The 14,511-nt window shown below is 40.4% G+C and overlaps 2 protein-coding genes across 10 annotated transcripts in view; one reads left to right on the forward strand and one right to left on the reverse strand.

Annotated features, from left to right (window-relative positions):
* The window catches only part of LOC125762692 (uncharacterized), a 185,863-nt gene that overhangs the window by 96,557 nt on the left and 74,795 nt on the right, over positions 1 to 14,511 (forward strand). The gene's annotated exons all lie outside the window — the stretch shown is intronic.
* Positions 1 to 14,511, reverse strand: part of LOC125762687 (uncharacterized) — a 116,855-nt gene that overhangs the window by 90,409 nt on the left and 11,935 nt on the right. The gene's annotated exons all lie outside the window — the stretch shown is intronic.

Below are 14,511 nucleotides of genomic sequence, written 5' to 3' on the forward strand. Positions count from 1 at the left end.
GCGGAAGTGGCAGACCGAGGTAAGGTGTAGGAGCACAAAGCGAGCGTCACAAGGTCGTCAGCCGTGTACGCCATTCGAGTCGATGGTAATTTGATTCGTGAATAATGAATGTGGAAACGAATTCGGGAAAGGAAATGGGTAAAGCATAAACTCTAACGAGGGTCACACTGCGGGCACATTGGGCCAGATGTGTAATGCTGTCCAGGACACGGCAAACATGCGACAGAAATGGAACGGATTTGATTTGCCATATTGGAGAAAAGAAAGAAGTTTTGTTAGCTTGTTTTAAAGTAGTTTCTCTTTTTGTTATCAGTAAGCTCCGATCGGTAGGATTACAATTCAAATTCAAAAATCGATCTTGATATCACTTACTTACCAATAAATTTGTTTTTGTTTTTTACATTTAATCGAATTTTTCTTTTTTCTTTTTTTTGGGACTTTAATAATGTGAGTAATTGTTAAAACAAAGTTTAATAAACAAAAAAAATATTAAAAAACAGATAAACTCATTAAAGCATACATTCAGAGCGCAAAATGTAATCAGTTCTAAACTTAGCTTCTCATGCAGAAAAGCATTACTTTAAAACCAAACAAAAAAAAGTTAAAGACAACATTAAGCAAAATCCTTCCCTGTCTAATCGCAAAATGCTCATCTAAATAGTAGCCCATTTAAACAGACCAAAGGCCGCAAACTCGTCAGCATTAAACCGGCAGCAATGAGCTTTATCGAGAGCTTCTCATCGCTCGGTACTTCCCCATCACCAGCTACATCGGCAAAAACAGAACCTAACGCACGGAAATCTTTGATCACGTTGGATCGACAACAACACGAATCGAGGAGGGGAAAAATACAACAATCTTTTCCGTGTAATCCAGTGCCGACTTTAGCAGTGTAAAGCAGATCACAGGCACTCTCGTCGCTTTCGACTGCTGCCGGAATGAAAAATCGATTTCAATTAATTCCGCGCCGCAAACGTCATTAGGCCGTGAGTACCTACCGCGAGTTTTGTGACCGCTGCCCGTTCTGGCAAGGACGCAAGTTAGCATTACGAGGCCAACGACGATTATACTTGGTACTGATTTTCATTCTCCGTTTGCGCTGGGTTTCTAGTTAAGGTTAAACCAGCCTACGGGTGGATAATAGACGCTGGTTTGCCGTTTGAATGAATCGGTTCATATAATTTCCTATTTCGGTGGTATTATTTCTGTCCGCTTCGTGATTTCAGTTGAGTTCGATCATTGATGTAATTGGGTGTCTTTAAATTACTACACCAGAGATCAATGGAGCGTACTGTTGCTAAACCTTTTCTTCCCACTGATTGACTGTTAATGAACCTGAAGAAGGAATGTACAACAAAGTTCACTGCTTAGTATATTTATGTATCATGTAAATGGTGATATTAGGGAGCGAAATGTAGAGCTATTATAACACCGTCTTTGAACTGATTTGCCAAATCCCAAATTCTGTTCCTCACAAAGTCAACGCTTTAAGGGTTTTTGAACATTTTCCATGCTTTTACTTTCTATTTTCCAACATCCGGATGAGGATAAAATCAGCATGTTGTGAAGAAAAACAAACTTTCCATTCTTCAAGCATCTCTCACCGTGAAATATTAAGCAGCAATTGATTATAAACATGAGCGCGAAGTACAAACATCTTTGCACCCGCGAACGTTGGGTGCATTGGAAAGCTTCATAAATTATGCCAAACGAAAATGGTTCATTATAAACGAACCAGCGCCAGCTCCCTGCTGCAAGCATTAGCTTCTGCTACGCGCGCACTAGAGTCTATTAAGGGGCAAATAAATATTGATCATCTCGCTGTATTCTTTAACACCGAGTACAAACAGAAACGCTAATAAACAATGTGGTTGTCTAAAGTGGAAAATTCGGGCAGAAAAAAACCACTTAGCACCGTGTTACCGGGTGAAATCTTATTTGAATGCATATTTTTCGTTTTATTTCCAGCAATTATCATAAACTGTTCATCAGCTATATTCTAATCATAAACTGTCCATATGAAATACTAATTGGAAGCTCATTATAGCACAAAAATAATTTTAATTTTTATAGTTTAAATATGAAGTGTTGAAAAACTTTACTACATCATTGTTTTCTTTCAACACTTAACTACAGAACCACCGTTATAAAGTGAAAAATAAACAATTCACTTTATCTTTGCTTTTCGCGTTTTACGGAACGGATACAATCTTGGTTTGTTGGCTGTTGGAATATGTTTGCGTTTCCTGTTAGAAAATGCATTATCAACATATTCAACGCGCTATGCTTCTGTACCCACACCATTCGTTTTTATCCACATCCGAACAGCACCACTAACAGCAGTTTGTACTTAGCTGACTACGGTTTGCTCACAGCTGGACGCGAACAACTACCGTACAGGAAGTTCGGTCGAATTATTCTGGAACCGCCGCTAGCTTCATCATCATCATCAATATTGACGGTTCCGGTGCTGCTCTGTATACCATCGGATTTATTTTCACTAGAACTGCGAACTGCTTCTTTTCACCACTACCTGCACCCGTCTCCACTACAATGGAGACGCCTGGTGTCTCTGTTGTTTGTTTGGTGGAGGCGCCTGGTGTCGTGTAATGTAGCAACACAATATTTTAACCGACAATTGCGATTGCTCTCAATTTGATTTCCTCTTTCGTTGATTGACGTCGCCTCTCTCTCTGTAAGTTCTATCAACCGCAACGGTTGTTGTGTTTCGCCTTACTTTCCCATTTTTTGCTACTTGCAGTGGTCTTATTTTTCGCCACATTTTCACTAACCGCAATCCAGCACAAACAATCTCGAATGCATCATTATTGTGCAGTAGTTCAACTGAGTGCACATGCCCGTTGTGGTTGCGTATGAAAACATTCTGCTTGTTCTTTCTCTTCGCAATCGAAGGTTGATTATTGCCGCTTCGTTCGACTATCTTCTGCGGTCCTATTCGACTAACGCGAATGGGTTTTGTGCTTGTTTTTGTTCTTATTGCGATCAAAACCGATCACGTAAGCGATGCAAACGGCGCATTTCGATGATGGCATAAATCTTCTGCCTCATTGAGTATGGTTGACCGGCGAGGAACGTATGTTTGACGCCCCAGCGACATTCCCGAGCGACTTTTGTGCCGCGATGGCTGGTGGCTGGCATCCACAACAGCTTCTCCATAAAGACAAGGCTGCTAATGAAACGTGTCACGCCGAGGAGTCGATATAATAAATCAAACGAGAACGTGTCACCCCAAAATGTAAACGCACTCACGTATCGAAAACACGTAGACACCATCTTCTGGTGCCAGCCGAATAAAACCCACAGGGTTGACGTTTTTCCTTCTAGTTTTTTTCGTTTTCTTGTTTTGATACGCTTACCTCCCGCTAGGCATCTTTACTTAGCGCATTACCATTAGAGCCATTTTTTGCTAGAAAGTAGCCCGCTGACCAGTACATCGTAAAATAGGCAACACGATTCTGCTGAATGTTGTTAGCACAGTTAACTGAAGCACACGAAAAAAAAGTAAAATCGGTATCATCTCATTTTGGCTTCCTTCTTTTTTTCCCCGTCTAACCGACATAGGCTCAGCTTGTACCACTAAACCTGCTGGAGCCAGTACTTTAACAAATCATACTGCGACACAATGATGTAACCAAATATCAAACAAGATTTTCATCCTGTTTTTCTTTTGTTTTGCATTTGCTTCATCCTGTTTGCCTCTTTTAGCAAAATCTCTGCAGGCGGTTGTGTTGTTCGATTTTGTTATTTATTTATGCGAAGAGTTTGTTTTTGCCTTTTCATATTTTTTGTTCTTTCTTTTTTATATTTTGTCCACTGCAGAAACTGTCGCTCAAGTGTGATGGCATGACATTGGAGCGGAAAAAACCAGTTTCGAAAATTTACGTTTCACGTTTACTTTTTTTATTGAATTTATTTTATATCCACTTCAATTCTAGATAGACTATGTAAGGAGAAAAAAGCTCAAAAGTTGAGAAGTGTGCTGCATATTTCCTGGAAAATTATTATATTCAACCGGGACTGAACGTCAAACACCGCAGCAAGTAATGAACAGTCTATCAGTGTACTTGTTTGAAAACATTTTATTCTACATTTGTTGAACAATTTATACATTTTTACAAACAATTCATTTTAGAAAGGAACCATTAAATGCTAAAGCTTTTAAAAAGCTCAACAGTGAATGTAAACAAATTATTCACTGCTACCAATTTATTTCATGCACCATTTGTTCGTTCGTTCGATTGTTTGTCTGAACAGATTGACGGTTTGATCGCTTTATTGGATGCGATTGCGGGGCAGAAGCCTTTGATTTATACTGGTCACCATTACTCTTTTGCGTACGATAACTTAATCAAAATGGCGTTGAGTTTTGTATCTTTTTCATTCGCTTAATCGAATGGAAGATTTGAGAATTGGTTAACACAAGACGAACTGATTGCTTTAAAGTTATCACAAGTGTTACGAATTTTATGTTAACCTTTAATATCCAGATTTATCCAATTTTATCATTAAAGTAAAGTTGTTGATTGTGGAATGAAGGTTATATCTGAATAGATTTTTTTCTGTTTTACTCATGATACTAAATTGCTCTCTTATTTTCTAAGAATGGTTTACTGTTCTGCAGGCCAATTAGTTGCCAGTAGTTACTGATCAACGATCAAACTTCAAAGGAATATCAAAACATTAGCCAAACATTTTCCGTCTTTCCATAATCTGCGTCGAAATACATACTTCAAAGGAAATAGTGATTGATAAGATCCATTCCCGGTGGAGTTGGAGTCTCCGGTTTGGAACAATGTGTAGACCACAAGAATTTGCTACCGACCATCTGTTAACAGCATTGCGTAGCGTCTGTTAAAGCATGGAAGGTACCAATCCAATCCTCCCAACCGATGGTGATGCGAGCAAAAGCTTTGCGTAGACAATAATTAATCGTCAACCGAGATTGGAAGTAATTTATAATCATCCTCACTGCTGATGGTTCGTTTCGCAGTAACCAAAAATCCAAGCAGAAGGCTGAGCGCCGAACTTCCTGCCAGCGCGCTTTATTTGTCTTCATTAGCTCAATGCTGGGTTACAGCGCAATGAGCACAGCTTCTTATCATGCGACTTAATGAAGCTAAAAATATTACCATATTTCGTGTGGCACGTTAAGTAGGACGCCGTGCTTGGTCGCTTTGATTAGGGTTAAGTGGAGTTTGCGCCACACGACGACGAAAACGCATTTTAAGGGAGGCTAATGGTTTGAAATTGCGATACATTGTTACTTTGTAGCGTTAATTAGTGCGAGGAAATGAGGAATTTTGCAATAAAACAGAACCTGGTTGAGAAATTTGCTAATTTGTTTTAGCAAGTTCGGTTTTTTGCGAAACATGTCACGTCTTTTATCTTTAAATTTGGGCCTGCCTATGGTTCCGTTGACAGCTGTCACCAGACCATAACAATAGTTTCAAAGTCTGTTCATTCCAAAATTCATTCATTCGAAAATCGTGTTAAAACTATCACTCCTTTTACCATCACCAATCCTGCCATACGATACGTCGTATTTGAATTCTGTCATTTGCGTAAACAACCATTACTAAAAAATCCGCAAACCAAGCCATTCAGCTTCCGTATTCACACACGCACACACTTTACGTTTATAGATCCCACGTGCAAGCTATAAAACTTTGTTGTCGTCTACAGACACATCCCCAACAATTCCAGCTCATCGTCACCCAAAAACCCGATAGGAGAAAGAGGCATTCGCGAAATAGTTCTACCAATCACCCCCGTCCGAACCGCCGGCACCATTCCGCGCCTTCCCAACAATCAACTCACTGTGCTCGCGATGGCGTCTGTTTTTGCCCTCGTTTGACGCAAAAATATAAATGTATTGTTATTTCGCAAATAAAATTTCCTGATTCGACGGTTGGCCGATGAATATCTTGGGGCCACCGTTTCTATGGAGCGTAATAAATTTATCCCTGGCGCTTTGCCAGCGCAACCGCGTGTGTCAGCCTCATCGGTCAGTGACGTTCGATAGAGGCGTGAGATCGACCCCATATCGGTATTTTGTTGATTTTGGAGTGAATTTTTGTTGCGGGTTTTTTGGTGAAAAAAAAATTCCACTACCAAACATTTGACTGGTTCGACATTGTAGTTTGATTGAGAAGAGATCTACATTTTGTATCGATTTTTGGGAGGTGTTACGAATAATAAAATAATTTAAAGTCGTTTTAGCATACAAGGTGAAGTGTTTATATAATTTTTCGAAAATTTAGTAATAGTGAAACATTTGAAGCGTCCACAAATAATTTATTCTTTTGCAGCAAGTAGTATTTCGAAAGTGACAGTACGGGAAAAATATGTAAAATTATATTTTATATAAGAAAATAATTTTGGTATCTATTAAAAATTATAAAAAGGTCCGATCAATGGCAACAAAAAATATGCAAAAAAATGTATCGAATAATTGATGTGCGAACGAATAGTTTAGGCTACAATTTTTTTCTTCATTTCTTTGACAGTAATTACTCAAAATGATAAAAAAAACTAGCTGTAGAAAACCTATCGGATAATTAAAGCTCTTTTCCCCCAGGGCGTTGTTTGGTGTCATTGGGCATTTCCAAGTGCATGAATGCACAAACAAGTTTATAATGCTTGGAATCATTATGACATTGATCGAATATTGTGCCGGTCAGAAGGACCAAACGGAAAGAGAAAACAAACACACACAATTCTCAGTTGCACCATTTTCCCTTCAGCTCATCCACGTGAAAGATTTTGTGCTCATGGTCCCAAAATGCTGGCCTCATTAGGTGTGAAAGAAAAGAAACTCATTCGATTATACTTTTTGATATTATGTATTCAGTACCTTGGGAGGGAAGCTGCACGAAACTGGGGCCGGAATCCGCACTTCAACTTTGTTCCGATTATCAATTCCCCGGCGAGTGGAGACTGTGCTTCCCTTTCTCCCTTTCCCGAGCTTTCGCTGGTAAGGTCTATTGTACCAGTGCTACCGGCGATAAAATGCCGGTCACAAAAACTGTCCCTCTGTACTTCCTCCCGTTCTTCATTGCTTTCCTCCCGCACGCGATGGAAGACGAACTGAATGAAATCTAATCTCAATCATCATTTAGAAACTCACCATCAAAAAGTCCGACGAGCCTTTTTGTTCCTTCTTTTTTTTCTTTTCTTTTTATAACTCTACTCCCTTGCCGCCATTATACCTCACAACATAATGTGAACATATCAAAGAACCGGGTGGGTGGGAAATCGTAAGAAGTTGACGACTTCACGGAGAAGCGAAGCACGTAAAACTTGTACCATGCCTTACAATGCTACCGACATGTCGACATCCAGTTCGATGTCTGGTTTGAGCGCCGCTCCGCTCGAACAGACGCGGAACTGTTATTTAGGGGACCGACCGAAGTTGTCGATCGAACCATCTCAACAGTCTGTCAATTTCTTGGCCGAATGAACAAACCCCCAAACGCCTCCGACACTTTGCCGATGTGATGCGGGCTACGATCGGAAACTGACTGGAAGAAAGATATTGATGGGGTCCTTTCGTCCTTTGTGCCTTGGCTGTGCATTGGCTAGGGGGAAAAGTTTTCCCACCCACCAACATCCAACAACAACAGTGCAAATCATAATTTCAGGCGGCAAAGAAAACCACACAAACCAAATAACAACAAAAAAAAAGCTACGGAACTCAATGAACACATTCGATAACGTCGCTCGAATGCGAACGGAAACATCATTCGTGTCGCTATATAGACATCATCTCTTCTGCTTGCTTGATGTTTGCTGTGTGTGAGTGTTGAATATTAACGCCCATTATAGGGAGAACCCTGCTCCAACAGTATCGTCTCTACCGGAGCGAAGTGATGGTTTTTTATTTTACTCTTTGTTTGGGCTTTCCATTCCATACTGTGGAAAATTATACGTTGAAAAATAAACCCAACACATGCAATTGATGTTGGGCAAAATGTTTTTTTAAATGAATCTAAAAGCTGAAAATATTTTTTTTTTCAAACTCCACTTTTTATAGCAAAATATGAAAAAACCCTACTACCCACAACAAAGCAAGATTAACCTACCGGAACAAAGGTGTACAGGCAGGTGGCCACTTTGCACCACATACTATTAGCACGCAACACTAAAGTACTCTCTTTGTCTGTCTTTTAGTATTTGGCTTGAACGGCCACAACACACATTAACAGCAAAAAAAAAGAACACAAAGTTTTGTTCAAGAATCGCTCGCATGAAGATAAGCTACTGGCTACTTTGGAGGAGATGTGATGGGGGAGGGTTAAAGGGGGAGATTGTGGGAAGGTTGGCAATACGAAATCATCACTGCAATGCCTACCGTGGTTTTATTTTTGACACTTCAAAAAACACAAAACAACACGAAAAGTCCCCTCACTGCTGATAAAGCTCGTTGAATGCTTCCTTCCGGTTTTATGGCATCGTTTTTATAAAGAGTGCGTGTGTGTGTGTGTGCTCAGACGTGCATGACAAGTTCAAAAGCTATGTGCAGCACTCCGATGTACACACTTCCCCGCTCACTTCCACTTTCCACTCGGCACAAACTTTTATTCATAATTTAGTACGGTCTGATGTTGTTTGAACTTTACTTCACTAACACGATGTGAGCAAACAAAATGCGTTCGCCACTTTACGCAGTGAGTTGGAATGTGCTATAAAATAAAAGAAGATACACACGCAGACTCAATGTTCTTGTTTTTTAAGACCGGAATCTTTTCGAAAGGGGTTCGAAGAAGGGAATGGAATGTTGCTCGACTGCCATAAACTAGTTTGCGGAACATCAAAACACTGATAAAATCTTACCGGGAAGGGTTTTTTTTTGCTTTTATTTCCTGCCCCTCTCTCGACGGACGAATGTTGCAGCCAGCCGAGAGCAAACATTTCTTAAGGAAGCAAATTGATTTTTAGCCGTATGCAACACCATAACATACACACACATAACATAATTTGTTCCACAAAAAAAAAAACAATCTTAAGCATAATATTGCGAAACTTTTCCGTTTCCATGTCCTACCCCACGTCCCACGTTTTCCACCCCTGATTACTTACACACAGCGAAGAGGAAGCACAAAATTTAAAAATTGATAAGACACTTTTTACTTGCGCACTTGTCTCTGTTGCTGCTGATACATCCCCGCTAAAAGAACCGCCACGATGGACGCCCTACAACGTGGAAGGCATATTACTACAGGCAGGCAGGCTCACCGTTTGGCACGCTTTTGCTCAATCAACTTACGACCGTTGGAATCGTTAAACGAGGAGCGACAGTTAACAAACAAATATACAAAAAAAGAAGATTAGACAAGAGACTGCAAACAATCAAACTTACCGCACGCTCGTTCTTCACTTGGCTTTTTTTGGGAGTTTTTCTTCCCCGTTTTCCCGTCCGCTGCTCTTCTAACGCAAAAAATAAAGCTCAGGTGCGCATCAAGGGCATGCTGATGCCCTGTAGATAGACTTCTGTCCGAACATGAACGGTAAATGGAACCGTTATTAGTACGCGCGAAACAAACGCAACTGCTCGCGCGGTGATGTGAAATGAAAACCACTTGCTCCGTTTCGTTTTCCCATTCGCTTGTGGGTTGTGTGGGATGCAACGTTGCTGTAAAATTACGTGCCAAATTGAGTGACTTTACGGATTGCTTGCCTTTTGCTTTGTTCCACTTGCCCTCGGTGCTTTGATCAAAAGTTTGAGATGGAAACAGGTTTTCACTCTGTGCAGTGTTTTAGTGAACAAAGAGGTTCATGGCCGTATCCGTGGTCGGGGATCGTGTCGTGATGATGCGCATGAAATGATAGCGAAAGTTGTTACACGGCATTAGGAGCGAGGGGACGGTGTATTATTATTAACTTTCGCGCTTTTTCGGGTGATGAAGCTTTACGATTGAATCTTGATGGGTGTGCTGATGTCGTGATATCGTGCTGCATATGGATGGGTAATTGTGAGATGTGTATCTTTTCAGCTTTTTTTTTCGTTGTTGCAACAAGGGCAAAGTGTTGTGCATATAAACTGCCATTTTAAGCACATTGATGATAAAACTGGGGTCTGATAAAAAAGCAATGTTTGATATGCATTATGATACAACTGGTAATCACTGTCTAACATTGGCGATAAAAATGAAATTCAAACATGAGCGAAGAAAAAATCATTAGATCGTCCCGATGTACTCAAATTTCCATTTTTGCAGCGATGGTATCAAAGGCAATTATAATGTTGAGGAAAAGTTATTTCCAATTTACATATTAATTTGTATTAAACAAATCGACACGATCCAACCAACATTTCTCCAACCTTGGTTAGATAAAGAAAGCAAACAAATATCTAAATAAGATAGAGAAAAAGCTTTACTCGTTCGATTGATTGAGGCATACCAATTAATGGACTGATTAAACGAGAAAAGTTTGCCCAACGATGAAAATTTCATTATCTCAATCCATACACAACACATCTGTTACGGCGATAAACCACACATCCTTAGGGGATGACGATCAATATATTGCGATCAGCCAAGAATTTCTTCACCAACCACAAATAATGCGGACCGGTTTCTTCCATCCGTGATTGACCGTTCATCAAACATCGTACAAACAAATAAATCATAAATCGGTCGTGTTAGAACCCATGAGAATAACCGAGATGGTGGGAAGAACGGAACATCCTAATTCTTGTGCTCAACACATTAATTCCGAAACATTCGTTAGGAATTCACTGGACAAACAATCAGATATGATTTTTTGTGTTATAATGTTGTAAGTTTTCATGTTTTCTATTAAAAGCTAACAATTAAAGTTTGTTTAACTGCCAATTGTGCGTTTTATTCCAATATTAAATTGAGTGCTAAAAATACAAAAACATAAAAACAATATACTAAAACCATATTCTCTAGTCGGAGATCGATTTGATTGGATAGTATTCGATTAAAGTTGTATTCAAAGAACAAAAAACAAAACAATCATACAATAACATAACTGTCAATCTCCTGGGAGTGCCATATCACGAATGTGACAAACGATGCAAAAAAGGTGACATTCGCCAACAATTGACATGCATTTCCCGTTCATCATGTCGTTGCAACACGGCCGACGAGAGTAGTTTTTGTTTATTTTTTTTCGCTTTTTGTTTGTTGAGCATATTTTATAAAGCAAGAGTTTCGTTCGTTTCCAGAATTACCAATAGATCAGGGGGTAAAAAATTGTTCAATGGAGTCTTCCCGTGCACTGTATGATACACACGTGTTCGATTTATCACGAACAATTTGGATGATCATCGTGTTATTATGCTTTACTTTTTAGTTCGATTTTATTTTCAAATACTATTTCGTATGCTATCACTCTCATGAGTATTCCAGAGGTACACCGGTTTTGATTGCTTTCTGCTTGCTCTGTCAAATAAAGTACTGTCCAGAAGAGTTGCATGGCGAGTCATTCCAACATATAGGACATACCTAGGCAAACAGATTTGTTTGCGATGAGATAAAAATAATTATTTTTAGCTTCATCATTCAGTCAAGATCGACGAGGAAAAACCCTTTTTCCCTATTCTGTCTGCTTTGCCATTCATCTTTTTGACACAGTTCGTGCAATTGGGGCAATTATTCTACACCACGGCAACATCGGCTTTGTGACGTCCAAATACACATTTCAGCACTTTTTAGCTCTCCCCAATCCCTTGACGATGGAATGGAATCAGGGTTTCGTTTATCTAGCATTCCATACACTACATCACCCGTTGACAAACAAAAAAAAAGAAATCCCCACATTCACGATTTCATATGGCAAGTATTAGTAGTTCGCCCCTATTGTTTACCCAATGTCCCAGCGGAGGCTGCAAACGTCAAACACGTGAAGCATAAATTAAATCAACACAACACCACCATCAGCGATGAACGGAGAGATAAAGTGAGAGAGTGAGAGTGGAAAGGAGTGTAAGTGCTGAAGCTAGTCAGCAGAGGATAGAAGAACCAAAATGGTAGACAACAGGGCACAGATGACAGACAATGGTGACGATGATCGAGCGAAATACAAATGCGTCAGTCTTGTACCCCGTCACATTTAATCCTTTCGGCCGGCGGTTGGGCAAAGGATGTACGTCTTTTGCCGGGGAGGTTTTGGAGGCCATAGGATTAGTCAGCCGGTACTATTGTGAGAGTAGATAACGCTGACGACGGTGAGGAAGATTGCGATAATGATGATGTCACAGACCGCCGGCCCAGCCTGGCGCGCGATGTATGGTAGCGGAGATCAAGTTTCATGAAATGATGGATAAGTTGCCGTAGCTTAACACAAGCAATTGCATACGTAAGCACGAGTAGTAATTGCTTCGGCGATGGATAAACTGCAAAACAACAAGCTTTCCAGGAAGCAAACGATCCAGAATTTTCTTTGTATCAGGCGTGTTACGGAATTAAATTAGAAAAACCCATGACGATTTGTGCAAAATGATACGTTTTTCCCTTTTTGAAATACTTTTTCTTGAAGAATTTGACAACTAGACAAAATCGTTGAAGAAGAAAGTTGTTTTCCGAAAAAGTCTCTCTTGAATCTTTCAAAAGAAAAAACAAAATGGAGTTTCCTTCGAAGTACGTTTATGTTAATTTTTGTTGTGGTTTTCTTCTTTTCCCTTTTGAAGATAAAACAAAACATCTTTCGCCTACCTTCCAGCAGGTTCTTGGTAACTTTAAACAACCATCAAAACTATTCCACAGTCTACAACGATACACAGTTCCATGATTTTGGCTGTGCTAAAAATAACCGTCCTACATTCTCCCCCGACCCCAGCACAACCTCTTATCAAACAAATAAAGGAGAAACTGAGAAAGTACTTTCCGCCGGTTACAAAGGCATTCAGCGATCCTTCGAGATGATTCGGTATCATTACCATGCGGCTCGACACCTCCTGGAGCTGGTTCCAGAACCATCGTACCAAAGTACGGTCGGCAAACTCATGGCGTTGCCTTCGTTCTTTTTGTCCAGAATCTCCGTTCCCATCAAACCGTTTGCAGCACGGCGGGCCTACATGCTGCTGACCTTTTGCTGCTGTTCCGGGCACTTTCAATGTTGCACCTAACCTCGTTACGCCATGAGATGAAGCTATCGATCCGGTCCGGAGTCTTTTATGTTGCTTCGTTCCAAAAACGGGAACCCTTTGTACATGTACCCAGAACGCTGAAGTGGCTGCTCGTACCAACCGAAAGTGTATGGGATAACATGCAAGACGTGTCGGCAGGGTGGCCGATTGGACTCTTAAAGCCACATGGTATGCTCTAGTACCGGGTCTTGAAACATGCCTAATCTCCAACTGAACCTACGGCAATCGAAGGAATGTCGTATTCATTTTTATACCCAGTTGTATGTTTTTTCACTACCTTTTTTTCTCCCGGATCGTGAATGAGACACGATTCAATGAGATGCGGAGGATGCGAAAGAACCTCATGGTCCATAACCGAAACTCTTCGATTGCGTCAATTGCGAATCAGAAACGAGTATTCTTTGGACTTCTTGCCACACACATGCATGCTTGCGATGCTGCATGAAGCAAAATGACATCAATAATGAACGTACTTTTCCGTGCCGGGAAATCTGGTAAAAAAAGAAACTGCAAAAAATAGATAACACATGAAAAAATCCGTCCATTTTCGAACTACGGCATGATACTCGGCTAGCCACAACGAACCATTTCAGGATGTTGCTTTGTCAAGCCAAGGAAGTTGCTTTGTTCGAATGTCGAATTTTGTTGCCTCAAGCGATTCCAAAGCGTCTTTGTTGCGATCTTTCGAATTCGATTTACGGTTTGCTGCTGTTGTTATGTTATCGAGGGATTCGATTCTTTTGCTTTTCTACACTTCGTTCCATGTCGTTTGTTTCGCGTTTGCATTATTCATACGAATCGGTGTAGCCGGTATGTCCCGTGCACGATTGGTTCAACTCTAATCAAGACGTACGGTTGTCTTCCCTGACCGAGATAGAGAAGGGTAGCCATTTAGTCACACACACACACAATGTTTTTGGTGCTGCTGTCTCTCTTTTGTCTCTCTGGTTCATAGACAATATTGCGTAGGTTATTACGAATCGTTCCAAATTAACTACACACATATAAAACCAACTAAGTTCACCACATTTCGGGAGGTGAAATAGTGATGTTTTCCCATTGGAACGCATTACCCACCCGTGTGACCCCAAAAATTGGTGGAGAAAAACCTACGCTGGGTGAAAGAAATGTGAACCATTGGCTTTCTTGAAACACCGAGCCGTTTGCTGATAAATAAATAACTTCCCGCAAACAATTCCCTTTTGCGAAGGAAGCAAGCGCCGTTCCGATGCGGATGCTGAGTATGAAAGATACGACTTACCCGCGTGACTCCCGGTGGGAGTTTTACTATTCTGTTTTTTTTTTCTTCGTTCCACTCGTTGCCAAGACCATATTATCCACCCCTTGTTCAATGGTTTTTACAGCAAACTGTT

This window comes from Anopheles funestus, chromosome 2RL, assembly GCF_943734845.2.
Source record: "Anopheles funestus chromosome 2RL, idAnoFuneDA-416_04, whole genome shotgun sequence".
NCBI classification, from domain to species: Eukaryota; Metazoa; Arthropoda; class Insecta; order Diptera; family Culicidae; genus Anopheles; species Anopheles funestus.